This window comes from Eubalaena glacialis, chromosome 15 (assembly GCF_028564815.1).
Source record: "Eubalaena glacialis isolate mEubGla1 chromosome 15, mEubGla1.1.hap2.+ XY, whole genome shotgun sequence".
In the NCBI taxonomy this organism is placed as follows: domain Eukaryota; kingdom Metazoa; phylum Chordata; class Mammalia; order Artiodactyla; family Balaenidae; genus Eubalaena; species Eubalaena glacialis.
In genome coordinates, this window is record NC_083730.1 from 54,611,731 (window position 1) to 54,633,473 (window position 21,743).

Consider the following 21,743-nt stretch of genomic DNA (forward strand, 5'->3'; position numbering starts at 1 on the left):
CCTCAGAAGAACAACCCTAAGCCATAGGGGTACGGAGGAGCACAGGGCCTTTGCCTCCTGGACCAGGGTGCTGATTATTATGGGATGGTTCTGACCTACAACCTATATACACAGAACCCATCCCAGAATAATTGGATGCCCTATCTTTTTTTTTTTAATACTCTAGTTCCAGAGGGTTTGCATTTCATTTCTTTCTTTTTTTTTTTTTAAATTAATTAATTAATTAATTTTTGGCTGTGTTGGGTCTTCGTTTCTGTGCGAGGGCTTTCTCTAGTTGCGGCGAGCGGGGGCCACTCTTCATCGCGGTGCGCGGGCCTCTCACTGTCGCGGCCTCTCTTGTTGCGGAGCACAGGCTCCAGACGCGCAGGCTCAGTAGTTGTGGCTCACGGGCCTAGTTGCTCCGTGGCATGTGGGATCTTCCCAGACCAGGGCTCGAACCCGTGTCCCCTGCATTGGCAGGCAGATTCTCAACCACTGCGCCACCAGGGAACCCCCTTATCATTTATTAAATAAAATATTGGAGCCATATCATTTTCCCTTTCCAGGCTGCCTTGTGGATAGAAATTCAAATGCAAGGAGACAAGCCTCAGAATTTCTCTCCCATTTTCTTTGGCACTCCAAGGGATTGATACTATGTTCGTGTGTGTGTGTGTGTGTGTTTGTGTGTGTGTGTGTGTGTATTTCCCCTGAGCTTAACGACAAAAGTCCAGCTAACTCTGAGATCTTCTTTAGACCCCAGGGTAGCCAGGTGCCACTCATCTTGTAGGGAGAATGAGCCACCCATCACAGGAAGCCACACGCCCTCTCCGTGGTTCTCTGGTGAAAGCAGGTCCCCCAGGCACCCAGAGCTCTCTAGACTGGTGACCCCGGGGGTGATGCCAGTCATCTCCAGTGTGTCCATGGCAGGCAGGAAACTCTGCAGGAATCTGGTCTCCTCACTACCAGGTTTGGCTGTCTCGCCTGCTATCGTTTTATTGTTTAGATACAGTAAAGGTTTTCTTTCATTCACTCATATAAATCAAGGGGCCCCAAATGTTCCAGATAACTCTAGATAAAACAAGTGTGCAACAGTTCATACAAAGTGAGCCGTAGCATCGTGTAGGAAATGCTCCCACTGAACACTGTGCATCTCAGACATCTGGGGAGACGCCCAATACACGTATAAAGCAGGTGCCTGCACACAAATACTGCTAAACATCAGGTAATACCAGCCTGGGGACCTTTTAATCCTCGTTGTAAATAGAAACCATTGAAAATATACACCTGAGGAAAAATCAATTTGATTTATAATGTCAATCCCAGATGTGTATTTAGAAGTATAACAAAGGAGCCAACCATATTCGTTTATTTAAAAAGTGCTCAAACTCTACTTTGGTAAAAATGTCTTTTTAAATTTTTTTTAAAATTTCCTTTTATTTATTTATTTATTTAGGCTGTGTTGGGTCTTAGTTGTGGCACACGGGATCTTTCATTGCAGCGTGCAGGCTTAATTGCCCCGTGCGGGATTAGTTTCCCAGTGGCATGTGGGATCTTAGTTCCCCCACCAGGGATTGAACTGGTGTCCTCTGCATTGGAAGCTGGATTCTTAACCACTGGACCACCAGGGAAGTCCCAAAATGTCTTTTTTTTTTTTAATTTTATTGAAGTATAGTTGATTTACAATGTTGTGTTTAATTTTTGCTGTAGAGCAAAGTGACTCAGTTATACATATGTATATTCTTTTTCATATTCTTTTCCATTATGGTTTATCATAGGATATTGAATATAGTTCCCTATGCTATACAGTAGAAAAATGTCTTTTTAATATGACCAAATACATAATAAAACTGACAACTAATCTATGGCTCAGGTCCACATGAATGAACACTTTATTTATTTATTATTAAATTTTATTTATTTATTTATTTTGTCTGCGTTGGATCTTCGTTAGTTGCGGCGAGCGGGAGCTGCTCTTTGTTGCGGTGCGTTGGCTTCTCATTGCAGTGGCTTCTCTTGCTGTGGAGCACGGGCTCTAGGCACTCAGGCTTTAGTAGTTGTGGCTCGCAGGCTCAGTAGCTGTGGCTCGTGGGCTCTAGAGCGCAGGCTCAGTAGTTGTGGCGCACGGGCTTAGTTGCTCTGCGGCATGTGGGATCTTCCCGGACCAGGGCTCAAACCCATGTCCCCTGCGCTGGCAGGAGGATTCTCAACCACTGCGCCACCAGGGAAGTCCCTGAATGAACACTTTAAATGCAGGTTACTGTAGTCACGACATTATATTATTTCCTTTCCTATCTGGGCCATGCCCATCCCATCTAATTCTATTATATAATTTTGGATATATACAATGTGGTTCAGTCAACATTTATCGAGGACCTACATAGGCAATACTTTTATAGCTTGAAAACAGTTTAAGGAGTATCTAATTTAACCCCATCTGAGGACACTGAGGGCCAGAGAAATGCCTGTGTCCCCATGTCCCCATATGCGCCTCACCTGCCCATGGGTTTTGCTGCACTCTTCCTGGTTAGGGGGTAACAGGAAGGAGGAGCAGAGCTGCTCAGGCCTGAGTTAAAATCCTGCTCTACAGCTCACCACTGCCGTGTAAACAACCTAAGCACTTGGAGTCTTGGACCCCTTCCACCTGTAAAATGGAGATGGGAAAGCCTGCGTTTCAGGGTTGTTACGAGGCTTAAGTAAGATCATGTAAAGTGCTTGACATGTAGTCAGTGCTGATAGTAAGTACTCAAGAAATACAAGATCCTTCCTTTCTTCCTCTAGTTTATTCTTTTATTCTTTGGGTTTTTTACTCAATGGTTTTTAAACCCCTCATAAATACCTCTTTGATATGCTAAGAGGTCTTAATAAAAATAACAAATGCCTGGGTAGCTCAGTTGGTAGAGCATCAGACTTTTAATCTGAGGGCCCAGGGTTCAAGTCCCTGTCCAGGCACAAAATAAATAAGTAAAGTTAAATTTTTAAAAAAATAATGAAATAAGGAAACCAAGCTTCGCCTTATTGTGAAATGTGGTGTTTGGAAAATTCCTTGGAACTGGGAGTTTGAGCCGTATTTTACCCACACCACAATGAGCACCCACATCCGTGGAGGGTAGGACACTCAGTGTTCAAACCCGTTGTCATCCAGGTGGGAACTTGTCAAGTGCTGATAGCAAGTGCTGGCCATGAAGGCACTGGGTGAGGGTAACTGCCTCTCCATCATTGCTCCCTACGGCCGCTCCCCCAAAACCAAGCGAAGGCTTGCTCCTTCCGCCTCCCTGGATGAAGGTCCCACTGCTGCTTATTCCGTGAGTGTTCTTAGGGTAACGCCAGAATGAGGAGTACCTGCTTTCAATGTGGGGACGTGTATCTTCAAGAGACGCATACTCTCCACGCTGGGCCTGCGCCACCGCATTACCTCTTCCCACGACACAGGTGAGCGCCTGGGGCAAGAGCAAAGATCCCAACAGAGCAAGAGCCAGTGAGGGAAAAGCCGTCAAGCCAGGCTCACGGATGGGGGCACCGCCGATGGAAAGTGAAGCAGGGACCCCCAAAGTCACCTCGAGCTGGGACAGGTGAGTGGTGATCACCAGAACCAGATTTCTTGAACTTATTTACAAAACAGAAACAGACTCACAGACTTAGAGAAGGAACTTATGGTTACCAGGGGGGAAAGGTGGTGGGGAGGGATACTTAGGGAGTTTGGGACTGACATGTACACACTGCTATATTTTAAATGGATAACCAACAAGGACCTACAGTATAGCACAGGGAACCCTGCTCAATATTATGGAACAACCTAAATGGAAAAAGAATTGGAAAAAGAATAGATACATGTATATGCGTCACTGAATCCACTTTACTGTACACCTGAAACTAATACAGCATTGTTAATCAACTATACGCCAGTACAAAATAAAAAGTTAAAAAAAAAACAAGAACCAGATTTCTGCTCAAAATTTCACAGAAACATGAGTCAACTATAAGCAGTGCCAGAATAATAAGCAAAGGGGCTAGAGAGTAAAAATAAGATTAATCAATCTATAATACTTAGGTAAAATTTTAATAATATCTTCAGAAAATACCCTTGCTGCAGGCTCCTTGAAATGTTTAACACAAATATATCTCCCCACAAATCTAAATTGTCTGGAAAAAAATGTTTTTCATTTTGCCACTCTGGTTCCACATCTTATTTTTTACAGCCTTTTTGTGTCATATTTTGAATGTGTTTGTTAAACCACCCTCTTTATATAATCAGTGCATTGCAATGGGTTTTGATTGTTGTCATTTTTAATTTTAAAAACTCATATATAGCTCATTGGTTTATCATTGTAATGTCTTTTATTGAAAAAAAATCAAAATTAAACAAGCAACCACTAAGGCTTGGCTCTTGAGCAAACATGCCTTCCAAGAAATCAGATGAATTATCCAGTGAAATACTGAATATTGTCCTTATTCAGTCAGCTGGACTTCATTTTTCTAGCTAAAAATTATTTGAATTTACACGCATATACATGTCTGCCTTTTAAACAGAACTAGACATTTAAAAGCCTTTTAGATATTTAAAAGCTTAAGAAATGCCATCCAAAAGAAGGCACTGCGGGTAAAGAAAGGGACTCTGAGGAATGGGAAAGAAGTCTGAAGGAGGACGAGAGTTATCATTCTGAAGTGTTATCCCAGCAAGGATGGAGAGCAGACGACGGGCTTCAGCAGGAAAGCCACCATCAAGCAGAAGGCTCTCCATCACCCGGGCCTACTCAGGCCGCTCCCTCCAAACTCGCCTTTGGTACCCCTCTCGAACACGACCCTGGCTTTCCTTCACAGGTTAACCTGAGTGCTTACCAAGTGCAGGAAGCTGACCAGATGACCTTTAAGTCCTTTCAGCCTCAGAAAGCTCTGGTACAGACAGGAGGTGGTGGGAGCTCTCCCGACTGTCTTGTCCACGTTCTGGAAGGCTTGGAGCCAGGACCAATGATAGGAGGAGAATACCTGTGCCATCTGCGAGAAAAGTACGTCCCTCTCACTTTACAGAAGTGGAAACGGAGGCTCGTTAGTAGAAAAGCAAAGGATTCCAACGCCTCTCCCTCCCATACCAGCTGCCTCCACCCAAAGCAAGAACCGGGCTCAGGCTCTCTTCCTGCTTCTCTGCACTGGCTCAGTACTTACCTGAGTGTCCCCAGAGACCGTTGGGATGCACACTTCATCCTTCTCCCCCACTCCCATCCTTCCTTCTCTGGGAGATTCCAGGCGGCAACGGTGGAGATTGGTGAAAGGCAAGGTGAGTTGAGGGAGACGTAATAACTAGGCAGTGCCAAAGCAGCTTGTGTTCCAGCACCCTGGGGCCTTTCTCTCTCCTTTTCAGGAGGAAGTGAGACCCTCCAGACTTAGGCCGACGTATAAAGGAGCAGGCCAGTGACCAGGGCTGGGACTCACCACTTCCACAGGTACCACACCTGGGCCAATGTCCAGCCTGGTGGTCAGTCACCCTGAGACCTTCTTCCCCATGTAAAGACATCATCAAGCCTGCATCAGCTCTGCCAACCACCATGAAATGCCACCAGGCCTCGGGGCAGAATTCCAAGGTTCTGGAAGCTCCACTGATCCAAAAGCCAATGCCTGATGTCCTTGGAAGAAGCCTCTAGAACTTTATTATGGTCTGTTCAGGCCACACATGCAGAAGGTGGGGTTTGGAGGTGGGGACCCCAAAGGAGGAGTGAGCCCACCCATGTAACCTTGGGGAGGTCATATTCCCAGGAAGCGTCTGCCCTACTACACATGAAGGCCTTCCTCATGGGCCACTGCAAGCAGGTGCAAACGAACAAGAAACTCAATCCTTGGAAATGGAAGGTTAAAAACCTGGCACGGAAAGCCAGGAGGAGCCAGCCCTGTCCAGGGTGAGGAGGGGTTTGCACAGGGACCGGTCCCACCAGCACCATCTGTTGGTGAGCTCACCTCGTTAAGGACATTTCACATGAGATCAGTCAGGTGTTGTTTAAAAAACAAAGAAAGAAAGAAAAAAACAAGCTGTTCAAGGACATTTTCTGCGCAGGCTTGGTCAGGTGAGGCAGCCTCAGGGGACCGATAGGGACAGGAGCCCCGGGCCCTCCCCGGGGCTGCGCGGGTGGGAACCCAGCGGCTCCGCAGCCAGGACTCTGCTTGCACAGGAATTGGACGGGTCAAGGGAAGCCTTTGGAAACTTTGGGCTCAGTGAAAGTTTCTGGATTTTCTTTCCCCCATATCCTATGTATTCTTCTCCACCCCTATTTTAAAAATATACAGATACATAGCACAGAATACACACGCATGTGTAGTAGGTGTCTGAAGATTTCGCTCGCTTCAGGCAAGTGGGGCTGAGCCAGATGGGTGGATGCTTACGCGGTGCCCTGCCTGCAGCAGTGCTGGGGATGGCCAGCTCCACAAAGAGAATGCCGGAGACACTGTCCTGAGAGACACCCTCAGACAAGCCTTATTTCTGCTAATGAACGAAATACTTATTAACAGTTACCATACTATGGGCCAAAACATACCGCAAGGCGAAGTTTCTTGATCTTTTGCCCCTTTAAGGAAGTGTTTTGGATACACAGCATATTTCTTCTCAATTTTATCCAAAGAAGAAGTAAGCATTAAAATGGAAGAAGCTTGGGCTTCGCTGGTGGCGCAGTGGTTAAGAATCCGCCTGCCAATGCAGGGGACACGGGTTTGAGCCCTGGTCCGGGAAGATCCCACATGACTCAGAGCAACTAAGCCCGTGCGCCACAACTACTGAGACTGCGCTCTAGAGCCCGCGAGCCACAACTACTGAGCCTGCGTGCCACAACTACTGAAACCCGCGCGCCTAGAGCCTGTGCTCTGCATGCAACAAGAGAAGCCACTGCAATGAGAAGCCCGCGCAATGCAACGAAGAGTAGCCCCCGCTCACCGCAACTAGAGAAAGCCCCACGCGCAGCAACGAAGACCCAATGTAGCCAAAATAAATAAATAAATTTTAAAAATAAATAAATAAATAAAATAAAATAAAATGGAAAACTCTTAATTTTGATAATATCCAGGGATAATAATCATAATAACTAATTTATATTTGTATTAGAATAACTTTCAATGTTGATAAAATTTTATAGCCCAGGGCATCTTCATGATCTCCTCCTGCTCCAAGACCTCCAAAGTGATCATCACAAAACACCAGAGTAATTCCCCCAACCACCCCTGTGCTCAACCCTTGATGGCTCCCCATCACCTACAGAAAAAAAGGCCAAGCTCTTTGGTTTGACACATGGTCCTGCCCCAGCCTGAGTTTCACCTCCTCTTTCCACCACAACTAAAATACGCGCTGTTCTTTCCTCCTTGACCTTGAACACACTGTTCCCTATTCCTAGAATTGCCTTTTCTCCTTTATCTGACCTCTGAACTCTCATCCTTCAGGATTCTGTTCAAATATTGCCTGGTTCCTGATAATTTCTCATTCCCCAAAATGAGAAATTATTCTCCTTTCTGTGGAGAATATAACTTATAACTTAGTACATGCATTTAATGATCTGTTTGCCAGTCTCTGCCACTGCTTTGCGATCTTAACAAACAGGAACTTGGTGTTCACTAATGGATACCTCTAGAACCTAGCACAAGACATCACAAGTACTAAGCATCATTGTGCTGCAAAATGCGGAGGCGGGGGTGGGGGGAATGCCACCTCTCAGGCCTTTCATGAGATTAATGTCATATGAATAAGAGGTCTAGCTACCTAGAATGAATCCATTAAAAGTATCAGTGTTATACGTTTGTTAACTGAATGCTTGAATCTCACTCTATCAAATTTTACTCATGTGGTCATGCAGAAAGTTCATGTTTAAATTTGTGCAAAGCGGACACAGTAAGAGCAGGCAGTTTGGAGGCAGAGCCTTGGAATGAGCCCTGGAATTCTCACTCACTTGGCCCCTCTACGGCTCAGCTTCCATGCTCTGCAAATTCACCAGGAGTATTAGTCATGCCCACCCCACAAGGCAAGCAGGTCCAGGAGAGCCTGTCGATAACATTCCTGAAGTTCTATCACCAGCGCAGAGGACTTACTACGAGGTGAGGACAGTGGTGGACGCAAAAATAAATCGACATTTTCCTGGCTCTCAAAGAGCCTACAGTTTCATGCAGGCAGCAAAGACAGACATGAGGACAACAACACAAGCTAGACTTTGGTGACTGTTGTCAGACAGGTACCAGCAAAGTCCATTCACAGCACAAGGGAAGGAGTGAGTTTTCGCAGAGGGGATGGGAGGTAGGGGCTCAGGTACATTCTGTGCCTGTCCTGGGCCTGGGGGTTACGTGGGTATGTCGTTTAGTCCTCATAATATGGTGAGGTAAAGGGTGTTAGCCCATCTTAGAGATGAGCGTGGAGACTCGGAGAGGCTAAGTCACCTGCCGAAACCATACTGATGATACACGAGGCTTCCAACTGTGATACTAATGCTCTGTATGACACCAGCCTGATCCCCAAGCGGGATGGGAAGCCCTCTTGAAGGTAGTGGGACCACAGTCAGGAGGATGGAGTGTCCCAGGTACAAGGCACCGTGCGGACAAAGATCCAGAGGGTAAATAAAGTTTGACAAAAGGGATAACCTCTGTGGGGGGTGTGTGCGTGTGTGTGTGTGTGTGTGTGTGTGTGTGTGTGTGTGTGTGTGTGATGGGGGAGTGGGAAAAGGGAGTTGTGGCTGGAAAAAAGACGGACTGGTAGACTAGGGCTAGATCATGGAGTGCTTTGAGTTTCAGGCCTAAGATAATTTTTTTACTAGTGATAATGATAAGTTTTAAAGTAATAATAACACTTTGTGATTACTGGGGTGCCTTTCTGAGGACCAACTTAAAGGTCTTTCCAATCTGTGATGTCAAATTCCTGCTGCCATTTACCCCATTTTATGAATTGGGAAACTGAAACAAAGAACGTTTTAGGAACTTGGGCAAAGTCATGACACAAGGAGCACCTTGAAAGCCTAGTCCCTGGCGATCTGAAATACTCTATACAAAACTTATTCACATCTGAACCCTGAGCCTCACTTTCCTCATCTGTAAAATGGAGATAATAACATCTGTGAAGTTGTCTTGAAGAGCTTTTCAAACTTTATAAGATAGCACAGGGGAGGATGCACAGATAGGGAGATAAGCAAATATTTCCTGTAATCCTGGAAATGTCATTAGGGCCCTTTGGAATAGGGGTCTAATGTTCAGAGAGATTTATCTGGAAGAGAGAAATCTGCAGCTCAATGAGGCTGCGCTGGTGGGCCCTCAGGAGAGGAAACCACCACCTTTGCACATCTGAACCACTAACAATTGCTGAATGTGCTACTTTGCTCCTGCTAGTAAAATCTTGTCAAACAGGAAACAGGTTTTTAAGGCAACGGGGTCCCCGTGAGTTCAAACTTCTGCTTTCAAATGTCCTTCCAAGATGCACAATTGGCACAGACTTACAGGAAATATTTAATTGGAATCGGAAGGCGCTGGCTCCACGGACCTTGTTTTATATTGTCTGCGGGCTCCTGCTGCAATGGCTTAGGCGTGGAAGCAGCGGTCACTCATTTTTATATTTGCCCGTGGGGAGTGAAACCAAAGTAGACTCCAAGGATGCTGGGGGGCCCCCGAGTGCAGGCAGTCTCCACGGGGTCAGGAAAAGAAAGGAGGAGGAAAACTGTTGCATGAGAATTAGGCTTAGAGGAGAGAAAGGCTGAGGCTGACTCCGAGTGACATATTTATGAGCTTGGTATCAGTTGCTTGTGCTGATAAGCGTTGGTCATTCAAGGAAGGAAAAGTCACCTTTGTGTATATAAAATATACAAGATTCATAGCCTGAAAGGACTGAACAGGAAAGCATTAGGTAAATAGAGGATTTCCCTTCAACTATAATGTGAAAATTAAATTACTTCAAGAAGGAAGAAGGGAGGTGTTTCTTTCTGAGTCAAATGTTGAGAAAACTAACGACTCAATTTGAAATCAAGGTTAACTGGCTTTCAGCCTTTTGTGGCCCACTTCTGAGAACACAGAGAAAAGAAATTACTCCTCCACAAAAGCCCTTCAGTCTCCCTTTTGCGGGTCCCCTGCCCAGCCTCAGAGTGAGAGAGAACACAGGTTTTAGGGTGTGAGGGATGGAGGTTAGGCTCTCAGATCTGCCTCTAACTGGCTCAGTGGGATTGGGCAAATTACCTGGTTCTCCAAGCTTCCCTTTCTTTATTTGCAAACTATGGATAACAATAGCACTTGTCGGGGACTTCGCTGGCAGTCCAGTGGTTAAGACTGCGCTTCCACTGCAGGGGGCATGGGTTCGATCCTTGGTCAGGGAACTAAGATCCCGCATGCCCCGTGGCCGAATAAAATAATTAACATTTTAAAAAGTGAAGAAATTACTTTAAAAAAATAGCACTTGCCTCCCCAGGTTGAGTGAGGATTAGATGAGAAAATGCACTTTCCTTGCCTTCCCAGTGCCTGGCACTTAGCAAGTGTTCTGTAAAGGTGAGCTATGATTATCACTGTGCCACAGACCACTGGTTTTTTCCAGAGTTTTCCAGTCGTGGGACACCGCAGAGTTTTGTAGTTATTCCCACTAAGTGTCAAGAAAGTCTCCCAAGGCCCTCCAAAAATAGATTTCATTTTAAAATCTATGTCCGAGTCTAGAGCACTTTGGTAGGGGAGGGGTGGAGATAGAAGAAGAGCCCTTTCTGGAAATTCTAGCCTGATTTCGTTTCCCAATCCCCAAACTACCTTTATCCATGGAAATGACCTCCATGCCTTCCTTGGCTTTTCGAGTATTCCATGGCTTCTGGATTAGACCTCCCAATGTAGATAAAGGTCCTTCTGCCCTACTCCAGCTACCCCTAAACCTTCCCCTTTCCTTGTTCCTGACTTCCTCTGGAACTGGCAAGATTCCGGTCTGATAAGCCTATTTCCATTCACAGTCAGGCTTTGCATATCTCGGAGCCCACCCTCACCCTCAGAATATTCTCCTCTGTGAGCCACTAACTGACCCATCCCCTTTCAGGCACCACTGTTGGTTTCTGCCTGATGAGGGTTTGTGACAAATGTTCTTCCCTCAGGCTGGGTTAGACAAGATATTCTCTAGAAGAAAAAAGACAGGAAAAGAAGTTATCTTTACAGAATTTTCTATCACACTGGATAACCTCCTGTCCATTTGCATCCACCAAGTATACTCTTGGAAGCCCCCCTTCCAGTGACTCATGCTTGGCAATGAGCTGCCTGCATGGAGTAAAAGTTACTCACAGAAGCCCATTTTATTTTTTTTCATTTTTTATTTGGCTTCGCTGCACAGCTTGTGGGATCTTAGTTCCCCGACCAGGGATTGAACCAGGGCCCATGGCAGTGGAAGTGCAGAGCCCTAACCACTGGACCACCGGGGAATTCCCAGAAGCCTGTTTTATAAATAAGCTTTTCCTTCCTCAAGCCTCTCTATGACCTCAGCCATGGTAAAATACATCTCTAGTTTGATTTTAAGTCACTTTCTCATAACTCCTCACATGGGACTCACCCAAAATGAACATCTCCGGGGCATCCTAACATTTATCTTTATCTCATATCCCACAGTTCATCAGCAAATTCTAATTCGTCTCCATTTATGTTCAGAACCCATCTGCTGGTCGTCCCCCCGTTTGTTCCTGCCCTGGGACTATCCACCATCATCTCTTACCCAGTTTACTGCAGGAAGCTCCTAACTGGGCTCCCCGCCTCCACCCCGCCCCTCTTGAGTTCATCTCACGCGGTAGCCAGAGGGGTCCTTTTAAAACTTAAGTCAGAGCACGTCACTTCTCTGCTCAAAACCCTCCAGTGAGTCCCCATCACATTCTGAGTAGATGGTGAAGTGCCCTGTTGGCCCCCTTCATCTGCTGCTACACTTTCTGTGGCTTCAGTTACCTACGGTCGGAAAATATTAAATATTAAATTCCAGAAATAAGCACTTCATAAGTGGGTTTTTTGTTTGTTTTGTGTTTTGTTCTTGTGGGAACTTAAATTTTAGCTCCCCAACCAGGGACTGAATCCAGACCCCTGCAGTGAAAGCACCGAGTCCTAACCACTGGACCGCCAGGGAATTCCCTCATAAATTTTAAATTGCCCTCTGTTCTGAGTCGTGTGATGAAATCTGCTCTCTCCCACCCAGGACGTGAATCATCCGGCATATCCTACCTATGAGTCACTTAGTTAACAGATGACTGTCATGGTATCACAGTGTTTGTGTTCAAGTGACTTATTTTACTTAAAAATGGCCCCAAAGCACAAAAGTAGTTATGCTGGCAATTCGGATATTCTCTTACTCTGGTTAATTTATAAATTAAAGTTTATAATACATACATACCTTTTAAACACAGGTATGTATGTATAGGAAAAGCATTGGGTACTATCTGCTGTTTCAGGCATCCACTGGGGGCTCTTGGAACGTATCCCCTGAGCATAAGAGGGGGGGCAACTGTATGGCCCACACAGCCCTGCACCACCCAGCCTCCATGTACCTCTCTCACCTCATCTACCATCCTCCCCCTCGCTCAGGTAATTCTGCAGCCACACTAGTCTTCTTTGGGTTCCTCAAACATGCCAAGAACAGCTACCTCAGGGCCTTTGCACATTCCATCTGCCTAGATGGTCCTTCTCTAGACAGCAACAGGGCTCACTTCCTCATCTCCTTCAGCTCTTTCTTGAAATCTCACCATCTTAACTAAGCCTTTCCTGACTGTTGTATTTAAAATTGCAGCCCCTGCTCTCATATCCTATATATTCATGTCCTGATTTATTTTTCTCCATATCATAGGTCACCACTTAACTAGTATGTAGTTGATCATTTATTTTGTTGATTTTACATCTCATCTCACTGACCTCACTAGAATACAAGCTCCGGAAGGGCAGGGGTTTTGTATGCTTTGGTTCTATATCTCCAGCGTCTGGAGCAATGTCTGGTACCCAGGAGATGCTCTAATCATATTCAGGCTCATACTCAGGCTCAAAAACCCTTCCTTCAATGCCTCAGTCCTGTGGGAGGCAGGCATAATCATTCAAGTGAGAATAGGAGTTAGAACTGGTCTTAAACCCCCTTGTCCACCATTTACTACCTGTATGACCTTGAGCAAGACACCTAACCTCAAAACCTTAGGTTCTCATCAGTAAAATGGGATTAATAACAGTATCCATCTCATAGGATTGTGTGGCTAAATAATTTCTAGAGAGTATTCTGTCCAGAACTTCAATAAGTGATAAATTTATTATTGTTGCTATCATTATTATTCTCAGGTGTCATAAACACCCAAAGTAAAACTCTTCAGCTACAGGATGGAAGAAAAAGGACATGGAATCCTTTTTTAACTAATTACCAAGTGGGAGAGCAGCCGTGACTCAGGAATGCGTTGGACTTCTCACTAGAAATTGCTGCATTTCCATTATTGTAAAGTATACCACTAATAACTTCCTTAGAGAAGAAAAAAAGGGCATGGCAGGAAGTAGAAAAATATTTTCCAACCGCTGCAGACTCCCTGCATTAATCAAGTGTTTTCTTCTTCCAATGGGGTAATCTCAAGTACATGACACAAGATAAACACAGAGCCATGCTCCATTAAATTTATGAAAGGATGTTGTTTATTTTTATCACATTTATTAGACTTGAAAGATATCCTTTAGTTCTCAGATCAACATCAGCATCCATGTTTATTTCTGGGTTGCTGAGTGCTTTAACAAATAATAGAAGGCTGATCTTTCACCTCCTGCAGGCTAGTCACGAGCCAGAGCGTGAGGGTTGAAGATGGTTCCGGGGGTGACGCACTGCACTGATATGTTGGGGTTTTATTTTTTAATTAATTTATTTTTTTTGGCTGTGCCTCGTGGCTTGTGGGATTTTAGTTCCCTGACCAGGGATGGAACCCAGGACCTCGGCAGTGAGAGCACAGAGTCCTAACCACTGGACTGCCAGGGAATTCCCTGTTGGGGTTTTATTTCATTTATTTTTTTGAAACAGATATCGTTTTTTTTTAAGGTTTTTTTTTTTTTTTTGATGTGGACCATTTTTAAAGTCTTTATTGAATTTGTTACAATATTGCTTCTGTTTTATGTTTTGGTTTCTTGGCCGCGAGGCATGTAGGATCTTAGCTCCCCGACCAGGGATTGAACCTACACCCCCTGCACTGGAAGGCAATCTCTTAAGACTGGACTGCCAAGGACGTCCTCCTGTTGGGTTTTGGTTTTGTTTGTTTGTTTGTTTGTTTGTTTGTTTTTGGCTGCATTGGGTCTTTGTCGCTGCACGCAGGCTTTCTCTGGTTGCGGCGAGCGGGGGCTACCCTTCATTGCAGTGCACAGGCTTCTCACTGCGGTGGCTTCTCTTGTTGCGGACCACAGGCTCTAGGCGCGTGGGCTTCAGTAGTTGTGGCATGTGGCCTCAGTAGTTGTAGCTCGCGAGTTCTAGAGCACAGGCTCAGTAGTTGTGGCTCACAGGCTTAGTTGCTCCACAGGCATGTGGGATCTTCCCGGACCAGGGCTCGAACCCGTGTCCCCTGCATTGGCAGGCAGATTCTTAACCACTGAGCTACCAGGGAAGTCCCTCCCTGTTGGGTTTTTTTGTTTAAATAAATTTTATTTATTTATTTATTTATTTATTTATTTATTTTTGGCTGGATTGGGTCTTCATTGCTGCGTGAGGGCCCTCTCTAGTTGTGGCGAGCGGGGGCTACTCCTCGTTGAGGTGCGCAGGCTTCTCATTGCGGTGGCCTCTCCTGCTGCGGAGCACAGGCTCTAGGCACACGGGCCTCAGCAGTTGCGGCACGCGGGCTCAGCAGTTGTGGCTTGCGGGCTCAGTAGTTGTGGCTCGAGGGCTCCAGAGCGCAGGCTCAGCAGTTACAGCACACGGGTCTAGTTGCTCCACGACATGTGGGATCTTCCCAGACCAGGGATCGAACCCGTGTCCCCTGCATTGGCAGGCAGACTCTCAACCACTGCACCACCAGGGAAGCCCCCCCTGTTGGGGTTTTTTTTTTTTTTTTTTTTTTAATGTGATGATCCATTTATTTATTCATTTATTTATTTATTCATTCATTCATTCATTCATTTATTTATGGCTGTGTTGGGTCTTCGTTTCTGTGCGAGGGCCCTCTCTAGTTACGGCAAGTGGGGGCCACTCTTCATCGCGGTGCGCCGGCCTCTCACCATTGCGGCCTCTCCTGTTGCGGAGCACAAGCTCCAGACGCGCAGGCTCAGCAATTGTGGCTCACGGGCCTAGCTGCTCCGCGGCATGTGGGATCCTCCCAGACCAGGGCTCGAACCCGTGTCCCCTGCATTGGCAGGCAGACTCTCAACCACTGCGCCACCAGGGAAGCCCCCTGTTGGGGTTTTAAAACAGCTTTTTTTCTGGTGATTTAAGGCAACCTGGAACTCTGTGAGATTCAGAAAATAGGAATGGATCTATCTGCTGGGAGAAGCGATCAACTCTGGTTAGGCTGCTGGAGCCTTACTTGGGCTTCTCATGAGTGGCGACCACACTATCCATGATTCAGAGCAGTTCGGTGCTCTGCCACTGCCTACGCAGCCAAGAAATGGCTCACATAACCCTTCCCCAGGGCCCCCCTGCCCCCCTGCCCTCTCCCCTTGCCTCTCAGCACTGCTGTCTTCCCTCCTGGAGAAGTCCAGCGACGCAGAGGTCATGGCTAGGACAGTGACCTCTGCATCGTTGGACTTATCCGGGAGGGAAGCATGATCTCATGGGTGTCTTCCCCGGCCCCGTGATTCTGTCCGGCAGTGCTACTATGCTCTCATGCTTCCCTCTGCTCTACTTCTGAGCTAAAAAGGATATAGGGGAGTTGTTAGGCAGTGAAGATTTCTCCATCTTTTATCCTTTACTATCCTCTTAATATCAAAAGTATCAAAATTACTCTTAACTCCAAATAAAAGTAAAACAGGGATCTCAGATGTTTTACCTCTTTTTTTTTTAACTTTTTGTTTTTTTTGAAGGAAGACAATTTGGTAGGATTTTTGATGAGAGAGGCTCGAGGATAAATGCCCTAGGAGGGTCCAAAATATTCTCCAAATCCTAACAACAGGCAGAGCATGACTGAAGTACTGAGGGCTGAGTGGGGAAGTCCGGGTACTTGGAGATTTCTGTGTCTTATTGCTCCAAGAACATCTGCAGTTAGATGCTAATTCTGCAAGCCCCGCCCCCATCCCACTACCATTTCCAGTACATTCTCTTCCCAAAAGATTTAGTCCAGGACCAGGCCAGTAATCCCCCTTCCCTCCCCACTCCCTCCACACTCAAACCTCCCCAGCCTACTGCTCATGCAAAAATCAACCTCCCTGGATATTCACCCCACAGTGAAAACTGGCACAGATGCCTGTGGCCAAGCCCCCCAGGAAAGCCACTGCCCCCAACACAGTAACAGTTAGTAAGTCTCCCAAAGGATATGCAGTCTGTTCCCAGGAAGGGTATCCCCTGCAGTGGGATGGAGCCCCAGCTTTCTGGTCTGAAACCTGATTGTCACCACTCGTTCGGAGTTACGACCATACTAAGGTGGTGGCCAGAGTCTGGAAAACATGGTCTTAGCCATTTACCCTAAGTCTAAGAAAAGGTAAAGCCTTTGCATTTCACCTGAAAGAAACGGTCACCCTGGAGACAGAGGACACTGAAAAATTGACATTCTTCACTCGTGCTTGGAAAGGCTCTCATCCTCAGACACTTTGTGATTAAAACAACCTTTAATGCTGATAAAAGGATGCTTGAAACTTCCTGACTGTGCTGAGGACCCAAGTGACTTGGGGAGCTATGTTAGGTGGGGTCTCTGATCTTCCTGGTTGCTCTCTAACGCTCCTGGAGCCTGCAGACTCTGGCCACAGCCCTGTGGGCTGCAAAGCACCCCGTACTCAGGCAGCACACGTGTAGATCCCGCTTGGGAAAGCTGCTGAATCAGCCCCGGCCTCTGTCCTCCACTGTAAAATGGAGACCTTGGGCTCATGAGCTTTGCAAGCCCTTCCCCCTCCAAAGTTCTGGGATTCTGTGCAAGCATTGACTTCCCCTGTGACGCTTTTGGGCCTGGAGTGAAGTCATCAGAGTGGTAACCAGTGGCCCCTGAATCTAAAAGGTCTCCTGCAGGTCGTGTGTCCACCACACTCAGAATGCCTGCCCCTCGGGGGTCAGCTCTGCAGGGCCCACCAAGAAGCCCCTGGGAGGATGGAGTGACCCCCATCCAAAAGATGACTGCCTTTGTGCTGAAATCACCATGGCGTCAGCCCTGGGTTATGGATGAGAGTCCCTGAGATGAGTCCTGCCTCGTTGCATGGAACAGCTTGGTCATTTAATCACACTCTTTTTTTTTCAAACCACCAAGTCCTTTCCCCTGAAACTACAGGTGGGGAGGAGCTGTGTGTCAGAGGCACAAGAACAAAGGACACCCTTCCCCAGAGAGGAAATGCAGAGAGGATTAGCCTTTTTCAAAGGTACAATAATGAAATACTTTCCTTCCCCTGGACAGGCAATTTTATCAGGGTTTACCGTGGGGAACAAGATGCGATTGCCTCGATTTATTGGCATAATATCTCCCCCTCCCTGAAATGATCGCCCAGACGGCTGCTAAAAGCTCTCTGCTTGAAGACGAGACCACTTTCAACTGGGCATCTTTCATCCTGACCAGGCCCCTCACTTCGCCTTCGCCCAGTGACTGCCTCCTTCACTGAGCTGGCGGGTGCTGGCTGCCCGCATCTGGAACATTCTCCCTGTTATCTTTACCCCTCACCTCCACGCATCATGGGTGTTCAACTAGCCAAAAAGGGAGCTGCTGGACCGTCCCCACAAAAGTCATAGAATTCCTGAAGTCCTTTCTGGATCTTTACTGAGACTTGGCAGCTGCAGTGGGGGGAGTCCAGGGGTGGGGACCCCCAGAGAATTCTATCATGAAGACGTGACCTTTTTGCCCCTTGGAATGGAAGAAAGGGGAAAGCTGGGTAATCGGCAAAGCGTCCTGCTGGCCGGAGCTTACCCGACCCGACTAATTCGCCTCTGCGGCCCCTCTGTCCTATTGCTCGAGCCGGACACCTCAGCCAGCAAAGCCAGGTAGGCTCCCCGGCGCAGGGCTGCGCGGCCACTGCTGTTGTTCCCACCACTTTCTGGCTAAGAGAACATGGAAGCTGTCCAGACATAGCAGCTGCCTGCCTGCCACCTCTGGGGGCCTTCTTTCCAGAGGAATTTGAGAACAGACACTCGAAAGGGGATCAGGTGGTGGGTTGGAAGGTGTAATCTCCAAGGAGAACAATGCGAAGTCCGAATATCAAGCAGACTGATAGCGGGAGACACTTGCATACAGAGCCCCACTGTCCTGATGCTGAGCTCCGTTGATAACCGAACCCATGACTAATGGACCTGCCACCCTGCCCACCCCCAAGTCATGCATATGACTGAGAAAGACTCAGATCTCAGGTTAGAACTTCAACCCAATAGTAGGTTAATAAATTCTTCAAGCTTAAATTAAACTTACTCATGAGATTGCTGTTCAATCCCCCCACCATTTTACCTCTTCCCCACCCACCCCATTCTGCAATTAGGTAAAGAGGATTGAAATCTCTAGGACTTTTTATCAGGACTTTCTGCTCAAGATAACTTGTCTCTAACCCAACTTGTCCTGACAGCACTTTGGCATGGGTATTTCAAGAGCTCTGTTTCTGGTGAGTTGCGAGATCTCCAGGAAGACCAGGTCTCTGAATCAAACTGTTAAACCTGACATGAATTACCCCAGAGAGACAGCAGATTTAAAGGTCAAGAAATAAGAGTTTGTAGGTGTTTTCTTCTTGTGGTGTTTGGTTTTTCAGGAAGCCTAGAAAGCTCAGAAAGACTTAAGTGAAGTGGGGGAATTTCTAACATTATCTTCCACTTTTTAAATTAAGAACACCTTTCATCAGAAGCATATTTTACACAAGGCACTTCCGACCTCCAGACCAAAAAAGAAAGAAAAAAAACGATACAAGAAAATAAAAACTAACTCATGAAAAGAAGTCTGTTTTCTCCATTTGGTAGGAAGAATATGATGAACTTTCATTTTTAAATTTTAATTCTGGAACATATGATTACATCATAAGTTGCCCAGGATAAAATCAGTGGCATCTACCTGTGTACCAGCCCACTATGATACAGGTGTTTTCGTCGAAAGAGACTTTTTCAAAACTCTGTGAGTCAAAGAAACGTTGTAGAGGTGCATGCCTACCAAAACTCTCAGACTTCTGATTGGAAAGGAATACTTTCCTTTGAAGCCTCCCCAGCTTGTGTGAGCAGATGAGAAAGCAGAGTGATGGTCACCTCATTATATGAAGACCCCTGAACCAAGAATGACTCAAGCCTGAAGAGGCTTCCATCTTCCATCACAGTGATGGCTAGCCCCCGTTCACATTCCAACACACACACACAGAGGCAATGATGACAGTCATTAGTTGCACTAAGAGGGGATATGGAACTAGAATGGAAAGAGGTCTCAGCTGTAAAATAGGGGCTTGGACTTCCAGCATAAGATGAATAAGTCCTGGGGATGTAACGTACAGCACCGTGACTGTAGTTAACAATACGGTACTGTGTACTCGAAAGCTGCTAAGAGAGTAGATCTTAAAAGTTCTCAATACAAGGGAAAAAAATTTTAACTGTGCGGTGATGGATGTTAACTGGACTTATTGTGGTGATCATTTCACAGTGTATACATATATCAAATCATTATGTACCCAAATCGAATACAATGTTATATGTCAATTACGTCTCAATTTAAAAAAATACAGGCTTGGGGCAGAACTTCATCTCATGAGAATGGTGAGGCCTGTTAAGCAAACTCGGTGGGGGGGTGGGGGTGGTTCTAATTCCCCCCACCCCAACCCCACTGAGAAAAGTGTTCACATCCACCCAGACACAGCTCCAAGGGGAGAAGGACAACTCAGTGGCCTTGCTCTGAGTCTTGAGCTGAGTCAGCATTTCACTAACCGCTCTGACTTTCTTCTCTAAGCCTTTCACATTTAACATTCCCTGCACTGGCTCCCATTCAGGCCTCCTCTCCATAAACCACCACAAAGGAGCCCAGCAATGAGCCCATCAGAAAGCCTCTGTTCTGCCCAGAGGGTCGGGAAGCGACACTTCTTTCTGAGGAGGGGGTTGGGTTCTTCTCAGATCTGCTAAGTGAGACGGAAAAAGAGCCAACGGAAGGGCAGAGGGAAAGGTTTACCTTCCAAAACACCGCCAAGTGTATAGGCCTTTCTGTATTTCCATCCTTGACTGAAAGTTCATTTTGCAGCCCTGCCCATAAAAAGATGTTAAATATTTAAAAAAAAAAAAAAAAAGCATAGCCATTAGATCTGAGAAGTAAATCCTGTTGTAGAGTGGCAATTGTAATGTCACCTGATAATAAAACAGTCAACAATGAAGTCCCCAGGGCCACGTAACTGCTGCTTCCCCCTTGGCGTGGTGCCATCCGTTTGCTCCCAGGGGTGCCTAGAACATTCTGCTACTGCTGCTGGGCAAATGGACAACCGAACCCTTCTAGGCAATGGGTTACCCATTATCTACCAGAGATGGGGATGCCCCCTGACTCTTTCCCAAAAGCCTGGGTCATTCATAGGTATTTTTCTATTGCCACTTACATTTCATATATATGAAGTAGTATTACTTACAAACTTCATTTCAGAAAAAAAATTTAAGCATCATATTTTCATTCTTTTCTCCCCCCCTGCCCCCACCCCGTACACTTTACACTTTTCCATGGTGACTGGTTGATTTTGGTTACTCTTTTCTTTTTTAAGCCTGGGCATTTCTGCTGCCCTCCAGGGCACGGCCACAGTGTGGTTCTCCTTCTGCATCTCTGTGTAACAAGGATGTATTAGTTCCCCTTTGTAGACACCTGGAACCACCAATGACCTCTTTCATCAGGAGGGTTAACACTTTTACTTCCTCAAACTATCTTCTTGGGTTGTTGTTTGTTTTTTTTTTAATACTTCTTAAATCACAGAAAATGGAGTTACTAATCCTAGACATACTGTTCCTGGTGTCTATGTGTTGTTTACAAAAAAAAAAAGAAAAGAAAAGGAGAGGAGTAGATAGTAAGAGAAGTTTAATACCTAAGCATGGATTGGGTGTCAGCTCTTCTCATGGAGGGTTTAACATCTTGTTTCCAAAAATGCGTTCTCAGGGGAGGTTAACGGTCAATTGTCAAATACTTTTGATGCTACTCTTAGTTAGCAAGTTCCATAATTAACCAATCATATCAGGAGAGTTTATAGCCCACATTTGTTACTTTAACTGTAAGTTGGTTATTTCACACAAGGCAATGGCTCCAGTCTGTAGGCCAGAGCCACGGAGAAGAAGCAGGCAGCCGTCAGCAGCCCCGGCACTGTCTCAATTTGCTATGTCGCTCTGGGTAATTCATTTAGCCACAGGGTCTTCATTTCTTCATGCAAAATAGACTTTCTTCCTCCCTACCCACAACTCAGGGCCATTGCAAGATTAAAAGAGTGCTGGCAAAGCTGCTTGCAAGAAAGAGATGGGAATCATTCATTCACTTGTTCAATCAGCGTTTCACGTGGGCCACCATGGGTATGAGACACATTGCCTGGCACAAGGATGAGGAGATGTGAGGGATCCTGGAGCCTTAGACAGTCTTGCTGTGCCATCGAATGAGCCTCACTCAGGTCAGAGAAGTGCAGGGGAACAGCTACAGGGGAGGAGAGAGGTGACTGTCTTGTGTGAGCCCAGCTATGAAGACCTGTGAGCAACAGTCCTGGTTTTAAACCCTCTGGCTTTGTCC

General features: G+C 46.2%; 1 non-coding gene across 1 annotated transcript; it reads left to right on the plus strand.

The window, feature by feature from the left end:
* Window positions 1-2,855: 2,855 nt before the first annotated feature.
* On the plus strand, window positions 2,856-2,928 carry TRNAK-UUU (transfer RNA lysine (anticodon UUU)). Its single transcript has one exon. It is a non-coding gene; the product is annotated as a tRNA-Lys (tRNA).
* The last annotated feature ends 18,815 nt before the right edge of the window (window positions 2,929-21,743 follow it).